This window comes from Salvelinus alpinus, chromosome 17 (genome assembly GCF_045679555.1).
Source record: "Salvelinus alpinus chromosome 17, SLU_Salpinus.1, whole genome shotgun sequence".
Lineage (NCBI taxonomy): Eukaryota > Metazoa > Chordata > Actinopteri > Salmoniformes > Salmonidae > Salvelinus > Salvelinus alpinus.
In genome coordinates this window covers 908,265-933,622 of record NC_092102.1, presented here as the reverse complement: position 1 = coordinate 933,622, position 25,358 = coordinate 908,265, and positions in this window count along the sequence as shown.

Genomic DNA, 25,358 nt, shown 5'->3' with positions numbered 1-25,358 from the left:
TTTCAACTGTCTTTGTGCTTGTCTCCACCCCCTCCAAGTGTCGCCCATCTTCCCCATTATCCTCAGTGTATTTATACCTGTGTTCTCTGTTTGTCTGTTGCGGGTTCGTTTTGTTCGTCAAGCCTACCATCGTTTTCCCCCTTGCTCCTGTCTGTTTCTAGTTCCTGTCTTCACGGTTTTGACCATTCTGCCTGTCTTGACCCTGACCCTGCCTGCCATTCTGTACCTTGTCACATCACACAGGACTATTGACCTCTGCCTGCCCTGACCCTGAGACTGCCTGCCGTTCTATACCTTTTGGACTCCGATCTGGATTACTGACCTCTGCCTGCCCTTGACCTGTCGTTTTGCCTGCCCCCTGTTCCAGTAATAAACTTTTGTTACTTCGACACGTTCTGCATCTGGGTCTTCCCCAAAACGTGATAACTATGGGTGACAGGCCACATCTTGGCCCACTCTAAACTTTAGATAACTGAAAATGAGTATGTTGTGGAAATTATCACTAACCACTCCAAGTCAAATTTAAATGAACAGATCTTTATTGACATTGGCCGTAGACACTTAATACTCAAAGTACTGTACAAGTCTGTCACAAGCTCTGATGGGGTGCTTCCTTTTCAGCACTCTTTATACTCATGCACAAATGAGGCTTCAACAAGCTGATATTGACCTGCACACATAGTGCCTATGCGTTGTGACAAAGTAACAATGTGTTCCCTTCTTTCTGTTCTCCTTCTATCAGTTCCCTCCCTGAGAGCAAAGTCACAGAACATCCTAACACAATAACAAGAAAGAATAGGCTAAATGTAGTCACGCATCAGCAGAGACACAGAGGACACTAAAATGTCCACTATACTCCCTCCTTTTATCACTACAACGGTTCGTCCTTTAAAAGTTGCAGCGTACTGCAGCACAGCTTGCATGGTGCCGCAGAATTCTATGGCACGTTATTTAAGTGTCAACCACTGGTACCATTAATGCTAGTTAGTGCTAGTTTGACCACCAGAGGGCATCTTTGAGAAGCATTTGATAGCTTTCAATAGTGGCTGTACTAGAGAATTTAACCTCTCTAGCGTATGTGGGACGGTAGCGTCTCACCTCGTCAACAGCCAGTGAAACTGCAGGGTGCCAAATTCAAAACACCAAAAATCCCATAATTAAAATTCCTCAAACATACATGTATTTTACACCATTTTAAAGATACACTTGTTGTAAATCCAGCCACAGTGTCCGATTTCAAAAAGGCTTTACGACGAAAACAAACCAAACGATTATGTTAGGTCAGAGCCAAGTCACAGAAAAACACAGCCATTTTTCCAGCCAAAGATAGGAGTCACAAAAAGCAGAAATATAGATAAAATTAATCACTAACCTTTGATGATCTTCATCAGATGACACTCATAGGACTTCATGTTACACAACACATGTATGTTTTGTTCGGTAAAGTTCATATTTATATCCAAAAATCTGAGTTTACATTGGAGCGTTATGTTCAGTAGTTCCAAAACATCCAGTGATGTTGCAAAGAGCCACATCAATTTACAGAAATAGTCATCATAAATGTTGATGAAAATACAAGTGTTATACATGGAATTTTAGATCCACTTCTCCTTAACCTCTCTGGGGCAGGTGGGACGCAAACGTCCCACCGGCCAATAGCCAGGGAAAATACAGAGCGCCATATTAAAATAACATGATATAAAAATCAAACTTTCATTAAATCACACATGTAAGATACCAAATTAAAGCTACACTCGTTATGAATCCAGCCAACATGTCAGATTTCAAAAAGGCTTTTCGGCGAAAGCATAAGATGCTATTATCTGATGACAACACAACAGTAAACAAACAGGGTAGCATATTTCAACACTGCAAGCACGACACAAAACGCAGAAATAAAATATAAATCATGCCTTACCTTTGACGAAATTCTTTTGTTGGCACTCCAATATGTCCCATAAACATCACAAATGGTCCTTTTGTTCGATTAATTCCGTCGTTATATATTCAAAATGTCAATTTATTTGGACTGTTTCATCCAGAAAGACACAGCTTCCAACTATCGCCACTTCTCTACAAAATATATCAAAAGTTACATGTAAACTTTACCAAAACATTTCAAACTAATTTTGTAATACAACGTTAGGTATTTTTAAATGTTAATAATCGATCAATTTGAAGACGGGATGATCTGTGTCCAATACAAAAAGAAAACAACCTGACGCAACTTTTTTCGTAACGTGGCTCTCTCAAAGAATTTACTTCATGTGACCCTCATTTACGATAGCCCTACTTCTTCAGTACACAAAGGAATAACCTCAACCAATTTCCAAGGACTGGTGACATCCAGTGGAAGCGGTAGAAACTGCAAGCAAGTCGATTAGAAATCTGGTGTCTTTAATTTAACTCATTGAAAAGACAGTGACATCAAAAAAATTAAAATTCTGAATGGTTTGTCCTCAGGGTTTTGCCTGCTACATAAGTTCTGTTATTCTCACAGATGATTCAAACAGTTTTAGAAACTTCAGAGTGTTTTCTATCCAAATATGCATATCTTATATTCTGGGGATGAGTAGCAGGCAGTTGAATTTTTGCATGCTATTTTTCCGAAAGTGAAAATGCTGCCCCCTGCCCACAAGAAGTTAATGCAACCGCTGTGTCAGATTTCAAAAAAACTTTACCGAAAAAGCAAACCATGCAATAATCTGAGTACGGCGCTCAGACGACAAATCAACCCAAAGTGATATCCGCCATGTTGGAGTCAACAGAAGTCAGAAATAGCATTATAAATATTCACTTACCTTTGATGATCTTCAACAGAATGCACTCCCAGGAATCCCAGTTCAACAATAAATGTTTGTTTTGTTCGATAATGTCCATCATTTATGTCCAAATTCCTCCTTGTTGTTCGCGCGTTCAGTACACAATCTAAACGCACGACGCGCGGGCAGGTCCAGGCAAAAGTTCAGATGAAAAGTCATATTACAGTCCGTAGAAACATGTCAAACGAAGTATAGAATCAATCTTTAGGATGTTTTTAACATAAATCTTCAATAATGTTCCAACCAAAGAATTCCTTTGTCTTCAGAAATGCGATGGAACTCAAGCCAACTCTCACATGAACGCGCATGGTCAGCTCATGGCAGACCTTACTCAATCCCCTCTCATTCGCCCCCACTTCACAGTAGAAGTATCATACAAGGTTCTAAAGACTGTTGACATCCAGTGGAAGCGATAGGAACTGCAGGAAGGTCCTTTAGAAATCTCGATTCCCAAAGAAAAACCATTGAAAAGAGAGTGACCTAAAAAAAAAAACTCTGAATGGTTTGTCCTCTGGGTTTTGCCTGCCAAATAAGATCTGTTATAGTCACAGACATGATTCAAACAGTTTTAGAAACATCAGAGTGTTTTCTATCCAATACTACTAATAATAATATGCATATATTAGCATCTGGGACTGAGTAGGAGGCAGTTTACAGAGGCAGTTTACTCTGGGCACGCTTTTCATCCAAATGTGAAAATGCTGCCCCCTATCCACAAGAACTTAAAGGAGAGTAATTTTAAGATAATTAAAAAAAGTGATATATATTAAAAAGCACAGAAAAACAACCGATCAAATTATTAGCAGGTTTCATGCATCAGACACTCGTTTCACAAGTCAAATAATACCAGGCTATATCAAATCATATACGGGCAATTAACATGTACACACATGGCAATAAAACACATGGCATGCCCCCCACCCCATATACAGTTGAAGTCGGAAGTTTACATACACCTTAGTCAAATACATTTAAACTCAGTTTTTCATAATTCCTGACATTTAATCCTAGTAAAGATTCCATGTCTTAGGTCAGTTAGGATCACCACTTCATTTTAAGAATGTGAAATGTCAGAATAATATAAGAGAGAATGAATTATTTCAGCTTTTATTTCTTTCATCACATTCCCAGAAGGTCAGAAGTTTACATACACTCAATTAGTATTTGGCAGCATTGCCTTTAAATTGTGTAACTTGGGTCAAATGTTTTGGGTAGCCTTCCACAAGCTTCCCACAATAAGTTGGGTGAATTTTGGCCCACTCCTCCAGACAGAGCTGGTGTAACTGAGTCAGGTTTGTAGGCCTCCTTGCTCGCACACGCTTTTTCAGTTCTGCCCACAAATTTTCTATGGGATTGAGGACAGAGCTTTGTGATGGCCACTCCAATACCTTGACTTTGTTGTCCTTAAGCCATTTTGCCACAACCTTGGAAGTATGCTTGGGGTCATTGTCCATTTGGAAGACCCATTTGCGACCAAGCTTTAACTTCCTGACTGATGTCTTGAGATGTTGCTTCAATATATCCACATAATTTTCCTCCCTCATGATGCCATCTATTTTGTGAAGTGCACCAGTCCCTCCTGCAGCAAGGACCCCCACAACATGAAGCTGCCACCCCCGTGCTTCACGGTTGGGATGGTGATCTTCGGCTTGCAAGCATCCCCCTTTTTCCTCCAAACATAAGAATCGTCATTATGGCCAAACAGTTCTATTTTGTTTCATCAGACCAGAGGACATTTCTCAAAAAAGTACGATCTTTGTCCCCATGTGCAGTTGCAAACCGTAGTCTGGCTTTTTTATGGCGGTTTTGGAGCAGTGGCTTCTTCCTTGCTGAGCGGCCTTTCAGGTTAGGTCGATATAGGACTTGTTTTACTGTGGATATAGTTACTTTTGTACCTGTTTCCTCCAGCATCTTCACAAGGTCATTTGTTGTTGTTCTGCAATTGATTTGCACTTTTTGCACCAAAGTACGTTCATCTTTAGGAGACAGAACGTGTCTCCTTCTTGAGTGGTATGACGGCTGCGTGGTCCCGTGGTGTTTATACTTGTGTACTATTGTTTGTACAGATGAACGTGCTACCTTCAGGCGTTTGGAAATTGCTCCCAAGGATGAACCAGACTTGTGGAGGTCTACAAATTTCTGAGGTCTTGGCTGATTTCTTTTGATTTTCCCATGATGTCAAGCAAAGAGGCACTGAGTTTGAAGGTAGGCCTTGAAATGTATCCACAGGTATACCTCCAATTGACTAAAATTATGTAAATTAACAGAAGTTTCTAAAGCCATGACATCATTTTCTGGAATTTTCAAAGCTGTTTAAAGGCACAGTCAACTTAGTATATGTAAACTTCTGACCCACTGGAATTGTGATACAGTGAATTATAATTGAAATAATCTGTCTGTAAACAATTGTCGGACAAATTACTTGTGTCATGCACAAAGTAGATGTCGTAACCATCTTGCCAAAACTATAGTTTGTTAACAAGACATTTGTGGAGTGGTTGAATTTTTTTTTTAATGCCTCCAACTTAAGTGTATGTAAACTTCCGACTTCAACAGTATATGCAGGCGACGGTTTTTGAATATAATCATCTTCGCCATATTGGATTCAGAATAAAATAGATTTACACTAACAATCTTTATATGCATGAGTGTTGTACCCAACAAGTAAAAAAAGCTCTTATTTACATAATTCATATTTACAGGTGATTTACATGGACCTTTATCAAATGTTGTGGCAGCCATATTGTATTTTTTTTGTGACGGCTGCGTGACTTAATTGCAAGACTAGGGGCTAAATATAGAAACTCCTTTTAGGAACCTTGGACTCCAAAAAATGTCACTTCGATGTCGGAGCCCACTTTCCTAAGAGCACAACATGAAAAAAACGTGTAACCGTATTCATTTTTTCCCAGGCATGACCATACTGAATGAGAGCAAATTTTCCTTGGAAAGTTGTCTATTGAACAGCTACCAAAAAGTGAAGTTAGCATTTTTCATAAATATTCATAGTTGATATCCCCCCCATTTCATATGACCTTAGAGATATGGAAAAACAATACCTCGGGTAGGGGTATCTAAAAAAAATTGGGGGATTTGCCACTAGCCTATATTTAGTTTAATATCAAATTGATATTGTTAGGTTTAGTGATGCACAAAATGTCCAAAACAAAGGAGCTAAATCCACCAGACATATTTTGTAAACATTGTAGCACAACAGGCGCACAAGCTCAAAGATATTTTGTGAGGGTCCACTCTCTATTTTCCTTCTTCAGATTCCTCTTTTTGTCCACAGAGGCCTAACCCACTTTAAACATGGCTTAAATTATGCGAAGGACATGGGGAGAGAAAGGGGAAAAAACCCGCCCAATATCCAAGCTCATGTGTTGAGGTGCTGTTGCTGGGTGTGGCAGTGTGGCAGTTAACAGATGAGTACAAATGAGACAGATCTAAAGATAGGTTTGTGTTTATGCAGAATGACAGGTACGCATGAAAGCGTGATGTCAAACTTTCCACCAATTAAAGATCATGTTTTTTTCAATGTGTCTTATATTGTAGCATTTGTTTCTAGGGGAAATTCACTCCCAATTACTGCAGACATATTTAAGGACATGCGGACAAAAATAAACTTACACATAACCTACCACCCGTATTCTTACAACCAGATGAGCCAGATGAGTTTGGTTGTTTTCACTTGAAAACCCTCACTTTTTAAACTTTTACATCAGAGTTCACGTACTGAGTGACTGAAAGTAAGCTACAGTACGATTGCTAAACACCTTGAGGCTTTGTAATGTTGTCCAACCTAGCGCATCCCGTGCCTTCTTGCAGAATCGGCTAATACTAATACTTAATGCAATTCAGCTGGATGACTTCCCATGTGAATCCTTTTTGCTTGAGCGGCTCAGATGAATTAAAAAAGATCCGGTGACTGGACTGCTACCATTTTTTGGGGTTCATATTTTTTTCGAGACATTCTCAGAGTTGAGATTGGGAGAAATTATGTAAACTGCTCCGTCGAGCATAATGAATTATGTACTAATAACAACATCAGGCTTGGAATATTGTTTACAACCGGGTGCTTCTGATAGACTGCTGTACCCTGACACATCAATTGGCTGAAAACAATTGCTTCCCTTTGCTAAGTAGGTAATGTTATTGTCCTATATTAACCACCTCACTGGGAAAGCGTGAGAGTACTGAAAGCATTGGAAGCCATTTTCATGTCGCTTGAAATAGTAGGACAGAAAAACATCAAATGCTTTTATTAAGTTCTGGTTGCCACACATCATTTCCCCTATGCTGCCCAAGGGAGATGCTTTCCGCAGGCAGAAATATCTACAGATACAGAGCTGTGTAATGATACACTATAGAATGCATGAGGACCCTCTACAATTAGCCTGGAAACTTCCCTTCCACAAACTGCCTTTTTCTCTCTCTCTCCCTCACTCTCTCTCACTCTCCCCATTTGCAGCAGAAGCAAGCTATTTTTGTCTTCCTCAGTAGTGAGGGGTTCACCAAAAAAAGAGAATAAGACAAGAAACCTACTTTGTGGGCTACAATGGAAGCCATAAGAGTTTTGCAGTTGGTTGACTCTATACCCAGATCAACCACATCACAATGTCTTTCTTTCCAAATGTTTTTTCCCCCTGCCTAGTCACAATGTTTTATTGCTGTTCCCCTTTGTTTCCAACCTAATATGTTTTGACAGCTGAGGAGATGTGCCAAGTCCCTTGGAAGTATATTTTGAGTCATAGATGGCGTTTGAGAGGATTTGTAGTCATATTTGTAATATGCCCACACACAAACACAAAAGGTAAAGGTAAAGTTATTATTAAAGCAGGAAGCACCAGTGACTCGGTCGATAAAAAAGTGGTCAGATGAAGCAGATGCTAAACTACAGGACTGTTTTGCTATCACAGACTGGAACATGTTCCGGGATTCTTCCTATGGCATTGAGGAGTAACGCCACATCAGTCATTGGCTTCATCAAGAAGTGCATTGAGGACGTCGTCCCCACAGTGACTGTGCGTACATACCCCAACCAGAAGCCATGGATTACAGGCAACATTCTCACTTAGCTAAAGGGTAGAGCTGCCGCTTTCAAGGTGCGGGACTCTAACCCGGAAGCTTACAAGAAATCCTGCTATGCCCTGCAACGAACCATCAAACAGGCAAGGCGTCAATACAGGGCTAAGATTGAATCATACTACACCGGCTCCGACGCTCGTCTTATGTAGCAGGGCTTGCAAACTATTACAGACTACAAAGGGAAGCACAGCCGCGAGCTGCCCAGTGACACAAGCCTACCAGATGAGCTAAATCACTTCTATGCTCGCTTCGAGGCAAGCAACACTGAGGCATGCATGAGAGCATCAGCTGTTCCAGGCGACTGTGTGATCACACTCTCCGTAGCCAAAGTGGGTAAGACCTTTAAACAGGTCAACATACACAAGGCTGCGGGGGCAGACGGATTACCAGGACGTGTGCTCCAGGCATGTGCTGACCAACTGGCAGGTGTCTTCACTGACATTTTCAACTGACATCTTCACTGACATGTCCCTGATTAAGTCTGTAATACCAACATGTTTCAAGCAGACCACCATAGTCCCTGTGCCCAAGAACACAAAGGCAACCTGCCTAAATGACTACAGACCCGTAGCACTCACGTCTGTAGCCATGAAGTGCTTTGAAAGGTTGGTAATGGCTCACATCAACACCATTATCCCAGAAACTCTAGACCCACTCCAATTTGCATACCGCCCAAACAGATCCACAGATGATGCAATCTCTATTGCACTCCACACTGCCTTTTCCCACCTGGGCAAAAGGAACACTTATGTGAGAATACTATTCATTGACTACAGCTCCGCATTCAACACCATAGTACCCTCAAAGCTCATTACTAAGCTAAGGATCCTGGGACTAAACACCTCCCTCTGCAACTGGATCCTGGACTTCCTGACGGGCCACCCCCAGGTGGTGAGGGTAGGTAGCAACACATCTGCCACGCTGATCCTCAACACTGGAGCTCCCCAGGGGTGTGTGCTCAGTCCCCTCCTGTACTCCCTGTTCACCCGCGACTGCATGGTCAGGCACGACTCCAACACCATCATTAAGTTTGCAGACGACACAACAGTGGTAGGCCTGATCACCGACAATGACGAGACAGCCTATAGGGAGGAAGTCAGACCTGGCCGGGTGGTGCCAGAATAACAACCTATCCCTCAATGTAACCAAGACTAAGGAGATTATTGTGGACTACAGGGAAAGGAGGACCGAGCACGCCACGATTCTCATCGACGGGGCTGTAGTGGAGCAGGTTGAGAGCTTCAAGTTCCTTGGTCCACATCATCAACAAACTAGAATGGTCCAAACACACCAAGACAGCCGTGAAGAGGGCACGACAAGCCTATTCCCCCTCAGGAAACTAAAAAGATTTGGCATGGGTCCTGAGATCCTCAAAAGGTTATACAGCTGCAACATCGAGAGCATCCTGACTGGTTGCATCACTGCCTGGTACGGCAACTGCTCGGCCTCTGACCGCAAGGCACGACAGAGGGTAGTGCGTACGGCCCAGTACATCACTGGGGCTAAGCTGCCTGCCATCCAGGACCCTCTACAGCAGGCGGTGTCAGAGGAAGGCCCTAAAAATTGTCAAAAGACCCCAGCCACCCCAGTCATAGACTGTTCTCTCTACTACCGCATGGCAGGCGGTACCGGAGTGCCAAGTCTAGGACAAAAAGGCTTCTCAACAGTTTTTACCCCCAAGCCATAAGACTCCTGAACAGGTAATCAAATGTCTACCCGGACTATTTGCATAGTGTGCCCCCCCAACTCCTCTTTTTACGCTGCTGCTACTCTCTGTTTATCATATATGCATAGTCACTTTAACTATACATTCATGTACCTCAATTGGGCCGACCAACCAGTGCTCCCACACATTGGCTAACCGGGCTATCTGCATTGTGTCCCACCCACCATCCGCCAACCCCTCTTTTACACTACTGCTACTCTCTGTTCATCATATATGCATAGTCACTTTAACCATATCTACATGTACATACTACCTCAATCAGCCTGACTAACCGGTGTCTGTATGTAGCTTTGCTACTTTTATAGCCTCGCTACTGTATATAGCCTGTCTTTTTTTCTTTACCTACCTATTGTTCACCTAATACCTTTTTTGCACTATTGGTTAGAGCCTGTAAGTATGCATTTCACTGTAAGGTCTACACCTGTTGTATTCAGCGCACATGACAAATAAACTTTGATTTGATTTGATTATTCTCTGACAGATTGCATCACATTTTGCCACACTGTTTGTTATGGAAAGATCATGTTGGATGCTCCGAACATCAAAACAGCCTCCTTCGCAAATCTCTCAATCTACAGCTTAAAACTTTTTCACACATTGTAGATAGCGCACGTTCCTTATTCACCGAGCACATCTAAAAGTCGAGGTGTGCAAATCATTTCTGACCAGGGACACTCTCCACACCCCCGGGGTCTGTCTATCTGAGTAGGCTCAGGAAAGTGGGTAAGACAAGGATGCACAGACAATGGGAGAGAGAGACAGAGAGTGAGAGACCTGAGTCTGCTGCGCAAACAGACACCCCATGATATTCAGCGGAAGCTGCCAAGAGACCATTTTCAATGGAGAACATCCCTCCAACAGGCTGCACTGCTGCCACATTCAAACTGAGCAGTGTACCAAAAAGTCTGAAAACCATTCAATCGGCACCTTCACCAAGATTTGGATGGGCTAAAACAGTTAATTTGAGTACAGGTTTAACTGAATGAACAACAAAGACGGAATGAAATATGACATTTTATTAAATAGTTTGGGGAATGGCCTCGTCTCCGAGGGAAGATCCTCGGAGCCAGATGATGTGATGGCAGGTAGCCCTATGTGGGGTTGTTGGCATCGAAACCCCCTCCACTGGAGGAATGGAGTTCCAATGATGGGCCTTAACTTTTACTTGGTACTCATCCCGGATCCGGGAGCACCCCCCACAGTAAAAAAGCTGACTAGCATAGCCTAGCATAGCGTCACAAGTAAATACTAGCATCTAAATATCATTAAATCACAAGTCCAAGACACCAGATGAAAGACACAGATCTTGTGAATCCAGACAATATTTCAGATTTTCTAAGTGTTTTACAGGGAAGACACAATATGTAAATCTATTAGCTAACCACGATAGCAAAAGACACCACTTTTTTTCTCCACAATTTTTTTCCTGCATCAGTAGCTATCACTAATTCGACTAAATAAAGATATATATAGCCACTAACCAAGAAACAACTTCATAAGATGACAGTCTGATAACATATTTATGGTATAGCATATGTTTTTTTAGAAAAAAGTGAATTTTTCAGGTATAAATCACAGTTCTACATTGCAGCTGCAATCTGAAATAGCGTTGGAAGCAGCCGGAATAATTACAGAGACCGACGTCAATTACCAAAATACTCATCCTAAAACATTTCTGAAAAATACACAGCCTACAGCAATTGAAAGACACAGATCTTGTGAATCCAGACAATATTTCAGATTTTCTAAGTGTTTTACAGGGAAGACACAATATGTAAATCTATTAGCTAACCACGATAGCAAAAGACACCACTTTTTTTCTCCACAATTTTTTTCCTGCATCAGTAGCTATCACTAATTCGACTAAATAAAGATATATATAGCCACTAACCAAGAAACAACTTCATAAGATGACAGTCTGATAACATATTTATGGTATAGTATATGTTTTTTTAGAAAAAAGTGCATTTTTCAGGTATAAATCACAGTTCTACATTGCAGCTGCAATCTGAAATAGCGTTGGAAGCAGCCGGAATAATTACAGAGACCGACGTCAATTACCAAAATACTCATCCTAAAACATTTCTGAAAAATACACAGCCTACAGCAATTGAAAGACACAGATCTTGTGAATCCAGACAATATTTCAGATTTTCTTAGTGTTTTACAGCGAAAACACAATATATCGTTATATTAGCATACCACATGAGCTAACATCACCCCAGCATTGAATCAAGGCAAAAGGGGCGATAACGTTATCGCCACCAAAAGATATAAATTTTTTCACTAACCTTCTCAGAATTCTTCAGATGACAGTCCTGTAACATCATATTACACAATGCATATAGAGTTTGTTCGAAAATGTGCATATTTAGCATCACAAATCGTGGTTATGCAATGTAATCTGTCAAAACATGGCATGCATTCTGGCCGGCGCCATCTTGGAAAGGCACCTAAGTTTACGATTATTTATCGATTAGATTGACAAAAAAAATACAGGTTGGACAGCTAATGAAAGATGCATTGGTTATTAATGCAACCGCTGATTTAGATTTTTTAAATTTACGTTACTAGACATACATTGTGAGTTACAGCCAGACTAGTGCCTCAAAAAATGGCCGACAACTGCGTTTACATTTTTCCACATAAATACGGAATAAAATCATAAATAGCTCTTACTTTTGGACGAGCTTCCATCAGTATCTTGGGCAATGTGTCCTTTGTCCAAAAGAATCGTTGCTTTGTTGTAAAACGACCTCTTCAACTTCGGAACTAGCAGCTAACAATAGCTACACGGCACACACATGTCCAAATCCTCAAACGCAATACTAAGGAAATTCCGAAAAATAGCAATATACTCGCATAAACTGATATAAATCGGTTTCAAATAACTTCGTTATGATGTTTCTAACACCTATATCGAATTAAATCACAGACGGATATATCTTTGGTCAATAACGAGAGCTTTTGAGCATGCCATTCTGATGTCCTCTCTTGCGCCTTGGCGAGCGTCGAAAAGAAGGGACATCTCACTCCATTGCCTTTTATAAACTCTGAGAAACACGTAGAGACACCATTCCACTTCTCATTGGTTACTGACATCCAGGGGAAGGCGGGTGCAGTTCATTTCGATCCATAGGGCACACACAGAGTTTTAAACTGATCCGAGATCAGAGACTATTTTTCAGACCTTCGCATGTCCTGTCATGACTTTCGCTGTAGAAAGAGTTCTGGTATCTATATCGGTATTCTGGTATTATTACTATCCAATAGTAATAATAATATGCATATTGTACGAGCAAGAATTGAGTACGAGGCAGTTTAATTTGGAAATGTAAAAAAGAAAATAGTGCTAACAGCTCCCCCTATTGACAAAAGGTTTTAAGGTTATTATACCTGGTGGTGGTGGGGAGAGAAACAGAGAGAGAGACCTGGATGAGCACAGCTGTCCTGAGTCTGCTGCACAAACAGACACCCAATGATATTCAGTGGAAGCTGCCAAGAGGTTATTTTCAATGGAGAACATCCCTTTGGTGAGTGTATCCACAACATGGCTCATTTTCAGAACACATTTACAAAGCACCTCCTGATGAATAATGCAATGCAGGAAAGCCATTTTCTGATCTGGGTACAACTCAGCTACTTGATCTTGAATATCAACAACTGCGCCATGTCACGTGCACCCCTGCTCTCATCCAGGGCCAAGGGGAAATAGGTGAAATCCTTTACATTGTCTTTCAACTGTTGTTCCATATTCTCTGCGATGTGTCACTGTTCATCTTGACAGGGAAACATTTTCAAACAGCTCTTTCTTGTCGGGGCAAAGTATTGCTGCAGAGTCAATTAAACATTCTTTAATTCTTCAACGAATGGCTTGCTATGTTTAGCAATTTTGTGGGACAGTACATAGATATCTAGCTCTCGCAATTCCGTTGTTTTCTGAATGCAGTTTTGTGAAAAGTCCTTGCTGCTTTTGCAACAGAGAAAAGCAACTCTTTCTCTGCACGTGCCCTTTGCTCAGAAGACATATTCCTACATGTCTCTGCATGCTTCGTCTGGACTGGAAGTGTCGGGACAAGTTGTAGTCTTTCAAGACAGTGATCCTCTCTTTGCACACCAAGCTCACAGCTTTCCCTGACACCTCAATAAAAAAATATTTCGATGTCCACTCTTGCTGGAACACCCTACATTCATTGTCTACTTTCCTTTTCTTTGAAATCTTTGAAAAATGAATTTTTGCCCAATTTCTTGCTGGCTACTATTTGTAACTGTGATGTGTGTGTCAGCCTGTCAGTCACTGTCTGTCCTCATGCAGTTGTTATTTATATGTGCCTTCAAAATAAATGTCTCACAAGCGGTGGGAGTTAAACCATTACACAAAGGCAAATATTCATTGGGCTTTTAATTTGAATAATAAATATGTTTCTCCAAAATTTACTATTGCAAATTCTTTATGTTATCTGTTCATGATTCCGTGGGCCGTATTGAATCAGGTCGAGGGCCGCATATGGCCCCGGGCACGGCCTTTGCCCAGGCCTGGTCTAGCTGGTCAAGCTGGTCTGACCAGCATGGTCTAGGTAGTTATGCTGGTTGACCAGTCCAGCATGGTGTAGCTGCCCAGTCAATGCGGTGGACTTGGGCCTATTCCAAATGAGACCCGGGGGACTCAGCATCGACTCAGACTCGAGAATCTCAGATGCTTTTAGAGAATCTCTGATGATATAAATTAATTACATTTTACTACAGGCTATGGCAATGTTTTTCATAGTCTCAGTACTCTAAATTTAAAAGTGCACATACATTCTATAACATTTGTTTCCAACAGCATGTCTCAGGATAGTAAGTTGGCGGATGAAGATATCCCTCTAGTGGTGTGGGGGCTGTGCTTTGGCAAAGTGGGTGGGGTTATATCCTGCCTGTTTGGCCCTGTCCGGGGGTATCGTTGGACGAGGCCACAGTGTCTCCCAACCCCTCGTGTCTCAGCCTCCAATATTTATGCTGCAATAGTTTGTGTCGGGGTGTCACGGTCGTGTGTAGAGACGGACCAAGGCGCAGCGGATGTAGAGTTCCACATATTTATTATAAAGTGAAACTTAGCAAACAATACAATAAACAATAAACTACGACCGGTGACTAACGAGATGCTACGTGCACAAACTCAAAACACAAAATTCAATATCCCACAAACACAGGTAGGAACATACACTAATTATATATGATCCCCAATTAGAGACAACGATTACCAGCTGCTTCTAATGGGGAATCATACAAAATCACCAACATAGAAAATTAAACCTAGAACCCCACATAGAAATAATACACTAGAACACCCCCCAGTCACGCCCTGACCTACTCCACCATAGAAAATAAAGGCTCTCTATGGTCAGGGCGTGACACGGGGGGTTAGGGTCAGTCTGTTATATCTAGAGTATTTCTACTGTCTTATCCAGTGTCCTGTGTGAATAGAAGTATCTCTCTTCTCGCTCTTCTCTCAGAGGACCTGAGCCCTAGGACCATGCCCCAGGACTACCTGGCATGATGACTCCTTGCTGTCCCCAGTCCACCTGGCCTTGCTGCTGCTCCAGTTTCAACTGTTCTGCCTGTGGCTATGGAACCCTGACCTGTTCACCGGACGTGCTACCTGTCCCAGACCTGCTGTTTTGCAACTCTCTAGAGACAGCAGGAGCGGTAGAGATACTCTTAATGATCGGCTATGAAAAGCCAACTGACATTTACTCCTGAGGTGCTGACTTGCTGCACCCTCGACAACTACTGTGATTATTATTATTTGACCATGCTGGTCATTTATGAACATTTGAACATCTTGGCCATGTTCTGTCATAATCTCCACCCGGTACAGCCAGAAGAGGACTGGCCACCCCTCATAGCCTGGTTCCTCTCTAGGTTTCTTCCTAGGTTTTGGCCTTTCTAGGGAGTTTTTCCTAGCCACCGTGCTTCTACACCTGCATTGCTTGCTGTTTGGGGTTTTAGGCTGGGTTTCTGTACAGCACTTTGAGATATCAGCTGATGTAAGAAGGGCTATATAAATACATTTGATTTGAAGCTAGTTGAGAGAATACCAAGAGTGTGCAAAGCTGTCATCAAGGCAAAGGGTGGCTACTTGGAAGAATCTCAAATCTAATTTTTTTTTGATTTGTTTAACACTTTTTTGGTTACTACATGATTCCATATGTGTTATTTCATAGTTTTGATCTCTTCTCTATTATGCTACAATGTAGTAAATTGTAAAAATAAAGAAAAACCCTTGAATGAGTAGGTGTGTCCAAACTTTTGACTTATTAATTTTAGGCTATTTTCCATATTTCAAAAGTAATATTGAATTATGTTTGGTATATTGAATTATTGAATTATGTTTTCAACCAAATATCAACATTAAAAGGTGATGTATCCTGCTGTCACGACTTCCGCCGAATTCAGCTCCTCTCCTTGTTCGGGTGGCGTTCGGCAGGCGACGTCACCGGTTTTCTAGCCATCGCTGCTCCACTGTTCATTGATTCATTTGTTTTGTCTTGCTTCCCCACACACCTGGTTTACATTCCCTAATCACACTACATATATATTCCCTCTGTTCCCCCCATGTCTTTGTGTGGAATTGTTTTTGTTACATGTTTCGTGTTACGCACCAGGCTGGTTTTTCCCCGGGTACCGTGTTGTACCCAAGTGTGTTTAATTGTTTAACTCATGCATTATTGTGACTGTTGTCGCGCTTTGCACTTTTGTTATTTGGCTGGAGGTTTTTTGACGCAGTTGCGTCCGTCTGTTGTTACATCTGCCAATTAAAGTGTGCGCCTGATCACAACTCTCCGCTCTCCTGCACCTGACTTCTTACCAGTAGCGCACAACCTGACACCTGCTTGAATAGTTCCATCTGAGCCACTGGATAATCCCATTCTTTAACTTTTATTTTCGGTTGAGTTGGAGACGTGAATCCAACATATAATTTGTTAACTTCTCAACAAGTTAATAGGCTATTTATTGCATTTCAAAAGTGATACTGAATTGTGTTTGGTTGTCAACGCAACCAAATATCAACATTTGAAGGAGATCAAATCAAATCAATGTTTATTTGTCACGTGCGCTGAATACAACAGGTGTAGACCTTACAGTGAAAAGCTTACTTACAGGCTCTAACCAATAGTGCAAAAAAGGTATTAGGTGAACAATAGGTAAGTAAAGAAATAAAACAACAGTAAAAAGACAGGCTATATACAGTAGCGAGGCTATAAAAGTAGCGAGGCTACATACAGACACAGGTTAGTCAGGCTGCTTTAAGGTAGTATGTACATGTAGATATGGTTAAAGTGACTATGCATATATGATGAACAGAGAGCAGCAGTAGCCTAAAAGAGGGGATGGCGGGTGATGGGTGGCGGGACACAATGCAGATAGCCCGGTTAGCCAATGTGCGGGAGCACTGGTTGGTCGGCCCAATTGAGGTAGTATGTACATGAATGTATAGTTAAAGTGACTATGCATATATGATAAACAGAGAGTAGCAGCAGCGTAAAAGAAGGGTTGGGGGTGGGCACACAATTCAAAAAGTCCGGGTAGACATTTGATTACCTGTTCAGGAGTCTTATGGCTTGGGGGTAAAAATTGTTGAGGAGCCTTTTTGTCCAATTCTTGGCACTCCGGTAACGCTTGCCATGCGGTAGTAGAGAACAGTCTATGACTGGGTTGGCTGGGATCTTTGACCATTTTTATGGCCTTCCTCTGACACCGCCTGGTGTAGAGGTCCTGGATGGCAAGCAGCTTAGCCCCAGTGATGTACTGGGCCGTACGCACTACCCTCTGAATTTACGAACTGACAATCTGACAGCACAGTTGCAGTCACCAATGCTCTGGATACCATAACAGCGTAACCGGCTCTGCTAGGGCGAGTAATGTTCAGTGAGCTGTTCTCTCTCACTTAGATGTCTGGAAGTAGCTAGCAAGTTACTTCACAGATCTTCATTGTGAAGGGTTTAAACACTGTTTCCCATGCTTGTTCAATGAACCATAAACAATTAATGAACATGCACATGTGGAATGGTCGTTAAGACACTAACAGCTAACAGACGGTAGGCAATTAAGCTGACAGTTATGAAAACTTAGGACACTAGAAAGGCAATTCTACTGACTATGAAAAACACCATAAGAAAGATGCCCAGGGTCCCTGCTCATCTGTGTGAACGTGCCTTAGGCATGCTGCAAGGAGGCATGAGGACTGCAGATGTGGCCAGGGCAATAAATTGCAATGTCCGTACTGTGAGATGCCTAAGACAGCGCTACAGGGAGACAGTACGGACAGCTGATCGTCCTCGCAGTGGCAGACCACGTGTAAGAACACCTGCACAGGATCGGTACATCCGAACATCACACCTGTGGGCACAAACGCACCGTCGCTGGACCAAACAGGACTGGCAAAAAGTGCTCTTCACTGACGAGTCGCGGTTTTGTCTCACCAGGGGTGATGGTCGGATTCGCGTTTATCGTTAAAAGAATGAGCGTTACACCGAGGCCTGTACTCTGGAGCGGGATCGATTGTAATGCGTCTGTGTGTAGCTGGTGAGATGAGTCAGGCGCAGGACAGCAGATATGAGTAATGAAAGGAATTTTACTCAATAATATAACAATACACGTCGTATAAATACAAGGCCACAAATACGGACCGCAATACAATAAACAATTACTCACAAACAAACATGGGGGAACAGAGGGTTAAATAATGAACAAGTAATTGGGGAATTGAAACCAGGTGTGTAAGACAAAGACAAAACAAATGGAAAATGAAAAGTGGATTGGCAATGGCTAGAAGGCCGGTGACGTCGACCGCCGAACGCCGCCCGAACAAGGAGAGGGACCTACTTCGGCAGAAGTTGTGACATCGATTTGGAGGTGGAGGCTCCGTCATGGTCTGGGGCGGTGTGTCACAGCATCATCGGACTGAGCTTATTGTCATTGGAGGCAATCTCAACGCTGTGCGTTACAGGGAAGACATCCTCCTCCCTCATGGAAGAGTGGGGTAACATCTTACAGCAAGAACTGGCAAATCTTGCGCAATCCATGAGGAGGAGATGCACTGTAGTACTTAATGCAGCTGGTGGCCATACCAGATACTGACTTATTTTTGATTTTGACCCCCCTCCTTTGTTCAGGGACACGGCTGTGATTGGGAGTCCCATAGGGTGGCGTTCAATTGGCACAGCGTTGGCTGCGGTAGGCCGTCAATGTAAATAAGATTTTGTTCTTATCTGACTTGCCTAGTTAAATAAACGTTAAAAAAAATCTCTGTACCCCACTCATACAGATAATTGTAAGGTCCCTCAATCCAGCAGTGAATTTCAAACACAGATTCAACCACAAAGACCAGGGAGGTTTTCCAATGCCTCGCAAAGAAGGGCACTAATTGGTAGATGGGTAAAAAAAAAGCAGACATTGAATATCCCTTTGAGCATGGTGAAGTTATTAATTACACTTTGGATGGCGGAGAAATATACCCAGTCACCACACAATTACAGGTGTCGTACCTAACTCAGTTGCCAGAACGTAAGGAAACCGCTCAGGTTTCAGGTGAGGTGCCTGTTACGTAACAGGTGCCTGTTACGGCTAGACGTTCCGCTAGCGGAACCCCTCGACAATATCCGGTGAAATGGCAGAGCTCCAAATTCAAATTAAATTACTATAAAAATTTAACTTTCATGAAATCACACATGCAATACACCAAATTAAAGCTACACTTGTTGTTAATCCAGCCAACGTCTCAGATTTCAAAATTGGCTTTACGGTGAAAGCAAACCATGCGATTATCTGAGGATAGCACCCCATCAAACAAACACAGACAATCATAATTCAACCCACCAGGCGCGACACGAAACTCAGAAATAAAGAAATAATTCATGCCTTACCTTTGACGAGCTTCTTCTGTTGGCACTCCAATATGTCCCATAAACATCACAAATGGACCTTTTGTTCGATTAATCCCCTCGTTATATATCCAAAATGTCCATTTATTTGGCGCGTTTGATCCAGAAAAACACTGGTTCCAACTCGCGCAACATGACTAGAAAATATCTCATAAGTTACCTGTAATCTTTGTCCAAGTATTTCAAACAACTTTCCTAATACAACTTTAGGTATTTTTTAAAGTAAATAATCGATAAAATACCGGAGGAAAACAAAGTGGAGCGTGCTTTCAGGTCACGCGCCTCTAACAAACAGTACACTTCACTCGACCCTCGTTCTGAACAGGGCTACTTCTTCATTACACGAAGGAAAAACATCAACCAATTTCTAAAGACTGTTGACATCCAGTGGAAGCGATAGGAACTGCAAACAACTGCCTTACACGGAACCCAAACCGTCTGCGCACGTGCGCCATCATGCGCTATCGTGCATAAATGTATTTTTCCCCCCCACACCAAACACGATCACGACACGCAGGTTAAAATATCAAAACAACCTCTGAACCAATTACATTAATTAGGGGACAGGTCGAAAAGCATTAAACATGTATGGCAATTTAGCTAGTTAGCTTGCACATGCTAGCTAACGTGAATTTGTCCTATTTAGCTAGCTTGCTGTTGCTAGCTAATTTGTCCTGGGATATAAACATTGAGTTGTTATTTTACCTGAAATGCACAAGGACCTCTACTCCGACAATTAATACAAAATGGCAACCGAATCGTTTCTAGTCATCTCTCCTCCTTCCAGGCTTTTTCATCTTTGATCTTATGTGGTGATCGCATCTAAACTTTCATTGTATTACTGTCACATCCTGACCATAGTTCTTATGTGTTTTGCTTGTTTTAGTGTTGGTCAGGACGTGAGCTGGGTGGGCATTCTATGTTGTGTGTCTATGTCACGCCCTGGCCTTAGTATTCTTTGTTTTCTTTATTATTTTAGTTAGGTCAGGGTGTGACATGGGGAATGTATGTGTTTTTTGTAGTGTCTAGGGTGGTTGTAAGGTTTAGGGGGTTTATTAGAGTAGTTGGGTTTATGTTTAGTATAGTAGTCTAGCTGTGTCTATGGTTGAGTGTAGGTATCTAGGAAAGTCTATGGTTGCCTGAATTGGGTCTCAATTAGAGACAGCTGGTTATTGTTGTCTCTGATTGGGAGCCATATTTAAGGCAACCATAGGCTTTAGCTGTTTGTGGGGAATTGTCTATGTTGAACGTTTGTAGCCTGTGTGTGTGCACTACGTTTATAGCTTCACGGTCGTTTGTTGTTTTTGTATAGTTTGTAATAGTGTTTCGTTTCATGTTCATCTTCGTAGTAAAAATAAAAGAAGATGGCTTATTTTCCACATGCTGCGTTTTGGTCCGTCTCTCCTCCACACGATCGTGACAGTCTAGTTTGTCTGTTTCTGTGTTCGGCCTAATATGGTTCTCAATCAGAGGCAGCTGTCAATCATTGTCCCTGATTGAGAATCATATATAGGTGGCTTGTTTTGTGTTGGGGATTTGTGGGTGGTTGTTTCCTGTCTTTGTGTTTTGTCTGCACCAGAAAGGACTGTATCGGTTTGCCACATTTGTTATTTTGTTTTGCAAGTGTTCACGTTTATTTGTCGTAATTAAACATGTTGAGCACTGGCTACGCTGCATGTTGGTCCGATCCCTGCTACATTCTCTCTTCTCGTGAAGAGAGGGAAGGCTGCCGTTACAATTACCACGAAAACCGGCAACAAAGTTCGTCTTTCAATCACCCACGTGGGTATAACCAATGAGGAGATGGCACGTGGGTACCTGCTTCTATAAACCAATGAGGAGATGGGAGAGGCAGGACTTTCAGTGCGATCTGCGTCAGAAATAGGAATGACTTCTATGTTAGCCCTTGGCGTCGTAGACGCGCGCGAGCAGTGTAGGTGCAATAATTGAATAACAAGATTTCTAAATGTATTTTGCGACGCTCGCGCACGCGACGTGTCCGGTCTGGTCAGCATGTTAGAATTCTAGATTCCCATTGAAAAACCATTGAAAGAGAGTGACCTCAAAAACAAAATGCTCCTGGATGGTTGGCCTCTGGGTTTCGCCTGCCAAATAAGTTATGTTATACTCACAGACATCATTCAAACAGTTTTAGAAACTTCAGAGGGTTTTCTATCCAAATCTACTAATAATATGCATATTCTAGCTTTTATGGCTGAGTAGCAGGCCGTTTACTCTGGGCACGCTTTTCATCCGGATGTGAAAATACTGCCCCCCAGCCCTAAGAGGTTAACCTTTTGACCTGAATACAAAGTGTTATGTTTCAGGCAAGTGCAACACAACACATTACTGAGTACCACTCTCCGTATTTTCAAGCATAGTGGTGGCTGCATCATGTTATGTGTATGCTTGTAATCATTAAGGACTGGGGATATTGAATGGTCCCAGTACTTTATAAAAAACTAAATGGAGCTAAGCACAGGAAATATCCTAGAGGAAAACCTGGTTCAGTCTGCTTTCCACCAGACACGTGGTGATGAATTCACCTTTCTGCAGGACAATAACCTAAAACACAAAGCCATTTATACACTAGAGTTGGTACTAAGAAGGCAGTGGCCGAGTTACAGTTTAAAATTTAAATGTGTTTGAAAATCTGTCAAGTGGTTGTCTAGCAATGTTCAACAACCAATTTGACAGAGCTTGAATAATTTTGAAAAGAATAATGGGCAAATATTGTTTAATCCAGGTGTGTAAAGCTCTTAGAGACTTACCTTGAAAGAGTCACAGCTGTAATCACTGCCAAAGATGATTCTAACACTCCAGGGGTATACGAATATTTCTGTATTTCATTTTCAATACATTTGCAAACATTTCTAAATGTTTTCGCTTTGTCATTATGGGTTATTGTGTGTAGATGGGTGAGGCAAAAAAACTTTTTTTTTAATCCATTTTGATTTCAGGCTGTAACACAGCAACATTTGGAATAAGTCAAGGGGTATGACACACAGAGAATGCTGTCCTTCAGAATAACACAGAATAACACAGTGAAATAAAAGGATTAGACTACAAAAGAGACAATAGAATCTTCACAGTGAAACACAGCAGAAAAGCAGGTAATAAAAACACAGAGAGAGGGTCAGAACAGAGAATGCTCATGCAGATAATAGCAAGTATATTAGACTGTGAGTGCTGTTGTAGTACTACCCCTACTGTGAGAAGTAGTATTTTGCTGTTGGGTGAAAATAAAGCTCTTTGGCCGTGCACACCGGTGGTGGATTTGTCATCGAAATGAGCATGCACGAGCAAAAAATTACTCCGTACTTACTGTAAAATATGGTGGTGGATCTTTGATGTTATGGGGCTATTTTGCTTCCACTGGTAATGGGACATCATGAACTTTTCCCAGTACCAGGATATTTGAACCAAAAACCTGGTTGCCTCTGTCAGAAGGCTGAAACTTGGCCACAAGTGGATCTTCCAGCAAGACAAAACCCCAAGCACACATCAAAATCCACAAAGAAATGTTTAATTGGCTACAAAATCCATATTTTGCAGTGGCCATCTCAGTCTCCGGATTTGAAACCCATTGAAACCCTGGGGTTTGAATTGAAGAGGGCAGTCCGAATGCAGACCGAAGAAAACAAGGAAGGAAGGATTCTGTATGGAGGAATGTGTTCTCCAACTTATAAAACATTTGTTTTAAAGGCTCAGTGCCATTATCCTCGCAATGTGAGGTATTAAAAGGTATTGGAAACAGGGGTGTCAATAAATGTGACCCTACCTTTTTGAGAAAAACAAGTATTAGTTGTTAAACAAAATCTCTTTCTCTGAGCAATTGTATTAGTATGAAATAATATAATTTCAACAACAAAAATTACAAAAAATATAGCTCAGATTTTCAATTATTTATTTAATACAGTCATTTTTGTTCATCTTTATCAAGGGTGTCAATAATTTCGTATCCCACTGTACATGAATGTGTGCGTGTGTCACGTTTGTTGAAAGGATCGGACCAAGGCGCAGCGTGAGTAGAGTTCCACATAATTTTTATAAACGGAAACTCACCTAACACAACAAACAACCAAATGAAACGTGACGCTACTGATGTGCACTAAGGTAACTATACATAGACATGATCCCACAACACAAATTAGGTAAATGGCTACCTAAATATAATCCCCAATCAGAGACAACGATAAACAGCTGTCTCTGATTGGGAACCATATCAGGCCAACATAAACATACAAAACCCCCTAGACATACAAAACCCCTAGACATACAAAAACTAGAGTACCCACCCTAGTCACACCCTGACCTAACCAAAATATATAGAAAAACAGATATCTAAGGTCAGGGCGTGACAGCGTGTGTGTACATTTACATTATTAGGCAGACGCTCTTATCCAGAGCGACTTACAGCAGCAGCATTTAGGGTTAAGTGCCCACCGCCCTCCACTCTTAACCGCTAGGCTACCTGCGACCCTACAGTATCTACAGTAGGTGTACAGCAGGTTTACAGTAGGTGTGTGTGTATTCAAGCGTATAGGTGTGTGTCTGCATTCTCTTCGATAGTGTTTGCCATGTACTGAAAAAATTGATAGTAGCAGCCGATAAATAATATTGTCACGTGTGCTCCCTCTCCGGCCTCTAGGTCATTAGGCTGCTCGTAATGGCGCACACCTGTCACCATCTTTACGCGCACCTGCACGTCATCAGACTCACCTGGATTCCATCACTTCCCTGATTACCTTCCCGATATCTGTCACTCCCAGTGGTTCTTTACTCAGGTGCTATTGACTCTGTTTTCATGTTGGTGCGTTGTTTGTGTTACGTGTTTCATTTATTTATTAAAACACTCACTCCCTGAACGTGCTTCCCGACACTCAGCGCACTCGTTACAAATATGTTATGTCTCATCCAATTCAGCAAAGCGAACCTATTGTAACACGTGCACTATTCACTAATCAATCATTAATTAGATTATCATAAATTATAGCCCATGATATTTCACATATTCACTCGTTATTCACATATTGCAGAACATTACAGCTACTAGTAAAACATTGCATAGGATAACATATTGCAGACTGAAACAGAGATTATTGAAGCCTGTTACAAATGTGGAAATGACTCCCACCCTCCACCACCACTTGGCACTGACAGGAACAGCATAAATGCAATTAGAATGTCTGAACCGTTCATCCTCAGAGTGAAGCATTCATGTGCAAACGTACCAAATAGTCATTACTGACACTAAAGTTGAATTGTGTGCACTGTGCACGCTCAACATTCATACAGTAATCTCTACATACTTTACTTCCGTAGAGCCTGTTCTTCACTTGGGAGAGATAACAGAGGAATGAAAGACGGTCACTAGTAGGAAGGAAGGATGAAAGGAATGAAGGAAGGAAAAATGCAAGAATATGCAAGAATAGCAGGAACCGAGGTGATGAAGAGGGGACAAGATAGTCAGATAGTCATTAGCCAAAATGACTACTATTTAGAACGCTAATATGGGTATTTGGCACAGCTGACAGAGAAGGGAAGGGGACAGGCTGTACCTAAATGCACAGTATGTAGGTAATCAGTGCACAGTGCAAGGTATGTAGTTTTAGAAAGTAGTAGGCAAGACAGATTTTGGACAAGGCCAAATTTTGAGAGAGAGAGAGAGTAAATCTCAGTAAGACCAAAATAATGGTGTTCCAAAAAAGGTCCAGTCACCAGGACCACAAATCCCATCTAGACACCGTTGCCCTAGAGCACACAAAAAACTATACATACCTCGGCCTAAACATC